The sequence below is a fragment of the Capsicum annuum genome, chromosome 9, assembly GCF_002878395.1.
Source record: "Capsicum annuum cultivar UCD-10X-F1 chromosome 9, UCD10Xv1.1, whole genome shotgun sequence".
Taxonomy (NCBI): domain Eukaryota; kingdom Viridiplantae; phylum Streptophyta; class Magnoliopsida; order Solanales; family Solanaceae; genus Capsicum; species Capsicum annuum.
The window spans coordinates 146,552,709-146,560,697 of NC_061119.1; positions in this window are offsets into that span (position 1 = coordinate 146,552,709).

Below are 7,989 nucleotides of genomic sequence, written 5' to 3' on the forward strand. Positions count from 1 at the left end.
AAACCTAATATAATTGAAGATGCCAAAATTGAGGAAATGGTACTAGATTCAAAATAAGATGTCCAGCAAATCAATTATGAAGTCTCTAGTCCATTTTGGGGTAAGAATGTCAAGAGAGACGCAACTCGAAAACTTAGAAGAAGACCTCACTCGAACCATTTTTTAACAATGTTCTTGGTGGATTTGATGAAAGTCAATCCACCTAAGCAAATGATGAATCTCAAAGAGAAGGAGAAACTTCCCTATATCTTAGAGTTTGTCTTCCCAAAAGGGCATACCAAATCCCCAAACTCAAAGGCCAAGGAACTCAACTTTTGGTGTCCAACAACTGGCCTATTGATGTTCTCACATTTACCCAAGGATCCATCTTAGAAATTTGGTGAAAATTTAGGTAAAAGGTTCAAGTCTTCAAAGTGACATGATAGAACATGTGTTGTCATGCCCCTACTTTTACCCAAAGTACATCGAAGATGGAATGATCAAAACTTGGGAAAAAGTTTAAATACTGTAAGTGGAGACACAAATGAGGATTAAAGAAGCATCATGCCACAATATTAAATCAATCACTTGATGGGTGGAAACCCCTTTTTTCATATTTATATTATTTATTCTTCAATAAGTCAAGTGTTTTTAATGTTTTACAGGTGTTTGAGGCAGATTGGAAACTAATAATAGGGGAAAACCGAGCTTAGAAGTGTAGATGCCATGAAAAAAAATAGGGTAAAATAGAGGAGTAGACAACCTTAGTTACCATAATTATATGATGAGGGTCGCGAGTGCAGTACCGCGATCTCTCCAATCAGGCCACAGTCACACCCTTGTGTCCAACTTTCAACATAGTTATCAATGTAGTTTTAGGGAGTCCTTTAGACTCTTCTTCTGCTTTTATGTTATCTAGTGAGGTCACTACTAGTATTTTTAAGTAGAGGGTGTACGACCTTGCCCTTGTGTGAGTATACATTGGCTTGCAATACTTGAACTTAGTTGACGCGAAGCATAGAAATTTTGTGAAGTTGATTGTTTTCATTTTTAGCTTTTTATTTCATTCAATAATAATGTTAGACGGACCTTTCCCTATGATATATTGAGTGACATCATTCTTAAGGGAAAAATATCGTGTCTGGTTTTTGAGTCATAGATGCAGGAGAAGTCTAAGTACCCATAGCATCGAAACTACAAATGCAAGGGAAATTTAAGTACCTGTGTCATTTGAGAATTTGGGATAATCATCATACTTATGGTGAAGTCTGAGTAACCATATGGTTTGCTCTCATAAGAGCCAAGATGTGAGACAGTGGCTTGGTATTGATACTAGCAATGGCAAATTTTATGTAGTGTAAATGTAAAACAAATATCCTCTCTATCCAAAATTTTTGAAAACCAAGGGGTATGGACGTGAATAATTTTGGGAAAATGCTTTACCTCTTCTTGTGACCCCAAAACTCTTATCTTATGAAAGTTGGTTAATACAACCTTTTGTCACCAGTAAAATGCGTAATTGATCCTACTTGAGGAGTTTCCATGTCATGTGTGCGGTGAGCATAATTGTTTGAGTCCCATGCTTGCTTCTATCATCTAGAACTTTTTTGGTTAGTCTTTTAAGGATTATTCTAATCACCAGTTGGTTGGAGAAGTGAGCTTAGGCCATCTTGGTGAACATAGGAGTCCACTTTAGCGTAAATAGCCTACCCATGCATTCATCACATCCTTAGTCACCCATTGTGAGCCTTTAAACTTTTCTTTTGTAATCACATTACAAGGCTTAGCCTATTCAAATGTTATCCCTCTTTTGAATCGTACTCTTTTTGAACTTCAAAATACAATTTGAGGCTAAAAACATAAGTTGGGGGTGTTGAAGATTGGAGGAAGCAACCTTTGGCCACAAAAGTTATAGTGAGTACCTACTGCTTAAGAAATGAAACAAACAAATAAAAGAAGAAAGAAATAAGCAAAATAAATAAATAAAAAAAATGACTTCAAAGAGATAGGTAAATCAAGATAGCAAAAGTAGACATGTATGAAATAGGAAATAAATAAAGTGGCCCAAGGTCAAAGGTTTGGTCGAATAGTGTGAAAGTGATGTAGATTTTCAAGGAATGTGTAATCACTCCATTACTAAATTATATCCTACCCATTCTTCCTAAACCTACATTAGAAGTTTAAAAAGTCCTTTGGGATCTCCAACCAAGTATGTTCATAGTAGTGGCGATGGAAAATAAGGGCAAGCATATGGTGTGATACTCGCCACATGGAGGGATTCTTTGTGAGAGTAAGTGTTGAATTATATACCTTGTTTCTTAATTCAAGGTGTGTGACATTGTCATCTTCTGAGCAAAAAGGCAAAAGGAGTGTAGTAGAGTGCTATTGATGGAGAGTCACCTTTAGAGAATGAGTAATTATTACATTGTTGTTCTTTGAAGTATTTTGCACCGTTAAAATTGTGTTTCATGTTGAGGGTAGTAGTGAAAATGGCTTTACCCATGCATAATTTCTATTTGTTGGTGCAAATCAAGTTCAACGTCTTTGTAATCATTTAATTGCATAAATGGACTTACATATACAATTGTCTTATGGTATGAAGTGGTGTTTCTTGAGTACAAGCAAAGTTTTAAGTTGGGGGTGTTGATAAGTGGTGAATTTACCACTCATTGGCATCTAATTTTTGCCTACACTACTATGTTTTAAAGCTATGAATGAGACTACTTTTTGATTTAAATGCACTTATTCCCATGTTATGCAGGTACATAGTTGTTGAGACAAAAAAGGAGAAAATTAAGCTGAAAACAATCAAAGAGGGAAGAGAAGTGCAAAAGATGGAAAACCTATACAGACTGAGCCTCAGGTACTGTGATTGCAGTAAGTCAAGAAGTCAGCAGTCTATGATCGCTTAAAGAATTCAGCAATCACATTATATCCACGCGCGATTCAGGATTTTCAGCTAGGGGAAAAAATTGTAAAAGTACATAGCCGACCCCAAATTCCTATTTAAAAGATCAAAACCCTCATCCATCAATCATCATCCTACAACCCCTCTTCCACTTTTCATAGTTTAGGGTTTTTGTAATTTTCTTGGAGCTTGGAGCCTTAATTTGTACTAATTTGAGCTAAGATTTAATTAGAGGAACTCCAAAGAGTGGATTTGGCATCTTCCATTGAAGATTCATTGGAACTTAAAGTGTGGTTTGCTCTATCTTTATTTTTAATGATAACTTTTATGGAAGTTTTAGTTTATTTGTGTTTATTATGTCTATGATTTTCTAAATCTACCTCTTGGGGTTATGTTTTAGTACGGTGCAAGTGTGTGGATTGTGATGTATTTGTATAAATTTTAGTTTGTTGATGATGGGTTCTAGTATTGCTTTGTTAAATTGGTTTAAATTTGTGGGTGAAAGACCCAAACACTCAAATGGGATTGATGGATGAAAATTTCAAATTCTTGAAAGCTCAAACCATCCTTGAAAGAGGGGTTTAGGTGAACTTTCGGAACCCATATCATCCTTGAAAGAAGGATGTGGTAACCAAGGCAATAGTAGACAATTAATTGGTATAGTTTGCTAATTTTCTCTATCTTAGACATAAAGCCAATTATGAGGTTGACTATCCTTTGGGTACCATCCTAGAAATAGGGGTACCCAATTGAGGTAGTGGGTGGCTTTAATTGACACAATCGTTAGGTACTCGAAAGAGTCAATGAATGACATCTTTGAGGTTTTGTTGAAAAACTAACCTCTAGGACTTTCAACTTAGCCTATCACATCATCTACAGTTACAATTTTCATCGAATCTTCACGAATGCATGAATAACATAGCCGTAGGAAAGCATAACCTCAATATCCATTCCTAATTGATCATGCTCTAATTATGCTTATTCTCGAATTTCTCCCTTTGAAGCTTAGGAATTGCTTTTATGTTTAAAACCATTTTTAAACCCCTTAACCATCTTGTACTATAGGTTTGAATCTAGATTGTAGCTCTTATTTCGAACCTACTCAATTGCCACTCACATTGTTCCTCATGGATTTGACCACCTTGTACTTAAATTGATGTATAAATTGAGTGTTATCATGGAGGCTATTCTAGTAATCCTCCATGATTTTAATATGCCATGCTACTTATGCTCTGCAATAAGGGTGTGGAATGAAAAGAACTAATTTTTGGATAAAATTAAATAAAATGTTAGGTTTGACCTGACTTTACCCCTCTCAACTTGACATTTCCCCTTTTATACCCCTGAATCCCCAAATCTTCTCTTTTCTTTTCAAACCTAGCATACTACTCCTATTCAATTCCCTTAATCCCATAGCATGTCACGTTGATTGTACACCTCAAAATCTTAAAACTCTCTTTCTCTAAGAACTCAAATAAGGTAAGTGCTTAATTTGTTATTTCTCTCTTTCATGCTCGAATATAGTAGTTAGAAACTCACTCTTTGTGTTGTTTGATGTTGTTTGATATTGTTTTTTAGAGTTCTTGAAGGGTTGAGTTATGGGTGTATCATTTAACACCAAAATGTGCAAATTTATTTTCTTTAAATTATTACTCTACTACTGAACTATGATAATGTCCACAATCACATGAATATGACTTGGTGACCTATAATTTAAAATTTAATTTGAAATTTTTACTTAGTGAACATGATCGGTTGTATGACTATGAATGCCTTCTTTTAACTCATTAGAATTGAAATAGAGAATGGTTCTTATGTGGGGATTTAGTATGTATTGCTAGATCTCTTGATAATTTATTAGGGATGTGGTTTGTGTGAATAAGAGATCTTAGTTGTCCTATAATGTTCTGTAAGATATTTAGCATGATTCGAACTAGTTGTAAGATATGAGTCGGATTGGTGTATGGTTTGAATCACTTCTTTGTGTTTGGGGTTGTGATTTAAGATTCTTGGTGCCTTGAGTTATGACTTTACATTATATATCCATGTATTGTTTCTATTGTTGATCTTTACCAATTAATTTGAACAAGTGCATGAGTAATAGCTATATTGGGCATTGAATCCAATAGTTTTGGTGCAGACTACTTGTAGCATATATCTGGTTTGTAAGCTATGTTGACACTTGTGCCTGAGTTTACATAAATACCTTGTTAAGTGTTATGTTGAAGAACCGTAAATATGGTATGCCTTAAATTTTTTGTATCCTTACTTGTGAAAAGTTTAGTGCCTACTTGAACTTTGAGTAATGAAATACCTAAATTAGTTGCTTGTTTTCATAGGTGTTGTACTAATAAGGTTATATTGTGGAAAAGGGAAAGTTTAATTACCCTAGATTAAAATATTATCCACCAATGATAGCAACTAAGTCTGGGGAGGCCCCTAAATCCTCCTTCACTTAGTGTTTGCTATCCTAAAGAGGTGTCACTTTGACATGGTTGTTGTGTGTTGTGGTTGATAGGTATTATGGCAAGCATATCTCAAAAAGATTAAGATGTTGTTGGGCCTTATGAGCCATCAAAGAAGAGAGTTCATCCAACAGGTCAGGTACCTAGAGTTCCTACTGTCCCACATGACTAGACATATAGGTACGACACTAGGTGGGTGGAAGAAGCTGGGAAGAACTGTTATATCAAGCACACTGAGGTAAAGTATGCCTCGAATGAGTTTATTAATGAGAAAAATTTACAGATGGAGTAACCAAGTATGGTTCAGAGATGCAAGATCTAAATATGAAATTTATTTTTGAGTAGCCCACTAAGTGCTACCTGGACTTAATCACGGAGTTTTATGCTTATTGGGACCCCAAAGATTCTGATTCTGAAGTGAAGATTATTGGGCAGATAGTGAAGTTCAATGCATACTATCTAAATGCCATTTAAGCACTCCGAAAGAACATTCACTTCAGTTGAGGAAGCTGAGCATCACTCCCCCTATGCCGATATTAGACACCTCTTGTGCAATAATAGATCTATAGCTAGGTGGATTCGCCAATAAGAGAGCGGCCATCACATAAAATTTCCTTATGTATAGATAAATAGAGAGGTAAGAATATGGTTATAGATTATTAGTCAATTCCTCATTTCGGTGAAGCACATGACAGAAGTTACTTGATACAGAGTTCTCTTGATTTATATATTGATGTAGGAGGGTTTCAAAATAAATGTGGCTGCAGTTATTATCCTAGCTATGAGAAGGTTTTCTTTCATTAGAGACGCATATATGGTTTTTGTGGATTTCTGACTCATTTTTTGATGGGTCATGAGGTTGAGCAGGAGTCCTTAGATTATATACCGGTAGTAGACATGCATTCGGTATATGTGACCCAGACGTGGGGTCTTGACATTGCTTATGGGCCAGTGCTGACACTACCTGAGCATCATGATTGGGATGGTGAGATTACTACTCATGTTTATGGGTTGCAAATGGTTCAGTTGAGAGTGGGTGGCAGAGAAATTACTAAATAGGAGATACGTGTTGTGGAGCTTGACTACCCACTTCGTCACCATGCCAGGACTCTTTTGAGCATAGGACACTGAGTCTGAGGAGGTGGTTTCTGTGGACCCAAACATAGGTGAGTAGGCCTATGGTCCAGATGTTGGTGATGAAATAGATGAGGCTTGACCAGTGAGTGTTTACATCACCTCATAACTTTGTTCTGTTTTGCAAGAACTAGGGGAAAATACTGTATTTTAAGTGTGGGGTGGTGGTTCTCATTCTTTGCTTTTCTCTTTTTTCTATTTTGATTGTCTATTATTAGGGATTTATTTTGTTGGATACTATTATGATTGCTGATTTGGGGTAAGATAGACATTCATTCTATAATAGTTAATGATTATTATATTTTTTTTGAATTCGTAGTTAGTAGTAGTCTCTTTACTTTATTATTCCTAGTTTCTTAGTTCTAGTTGTTTAGTTATTATCTTGATTGATTTGAGGAGTAAATTTTTTTTTATTTTTTAGGATGCATTCTATTAACTCTTCATATTTAAGTGCCTTCTTAGATGATGGATAGATGATGAACGTCTTAAGGGGAATTAGTCTTAGGGAGAGAATAGGTGAGAAAACCTGATCACTAATCTAATATAAGGTACCTTTTGTTGGGACATATGACTATATGCTATGAGAAGTGTTTTTCTAAGAAGAAGCTTGTCAACCTAAAGAGGGTTGCTATTTTTGAGACACTTAAGCTCAATTATATGACTCTTTGGTAGTGTTGGCTTAATTTTAAATTTGTACAATTACTAGGTCAAGAGTTTATAGGGAGATTAGTTGAAGCTAGCATGCACTAGGTATGAGTGAGGTTCTCTATTTATTCCACATGCATAGTGAAGTCTTGAACTTGGCCGAAGTGTTCACAAAGTGAAATAAAGAGAGTTGGATTTAGGAGATGTTATAGGCATTTTGGTGATTGCCATGTTTCAATCCTCTTTTACCCACCATTGTGCATACTCCTAGTTAGCCCTGTTGATCCTTTAGCCTCTTTGCTTTGGCAGCCGCATATGTAGCCTATACCCCTTCTTTGTTTGACTTTAATTTGATCCAAAGATCCTAAGTGAATTAGTGAAAATAAATTGAGTAAAGGAGTTGAAATACAAGTAGGGAAAGCTGAAAATGAAACCGCCAAAACATAGTTGCCGATGTTAAGAATTGATCTGTACTGACGTAGGAAAGCGCGTAATAAAATGAATGAAGATTGTTCAAGAAAATTGAATAATGCATTGAATAGAATACTCCCCTTCATAGTTTATATTAATTGGCTTAAATAGATGGGGAAAACTAAAAGAGGTATCTGAAGGTAGATGAGGTGCAAAATTAGTTGTTAACAGATTGATTGTAATGTTCATGTGATGTATTAAAGTGCTTAGGGAAATTAGTCACTATTTTAGTCAAATAGTTCCTACTCGCCCCCTATCCTATGTTACAACCTATAAAGACCTGTTTGGTCCTAAATCTTTTTGATATTAGTGTAGTATTACACTACAGGAAGGCCTATTGTTCATCATCTATCATATATGAATTCTTTAGGAGAGTGAGTAGAACTT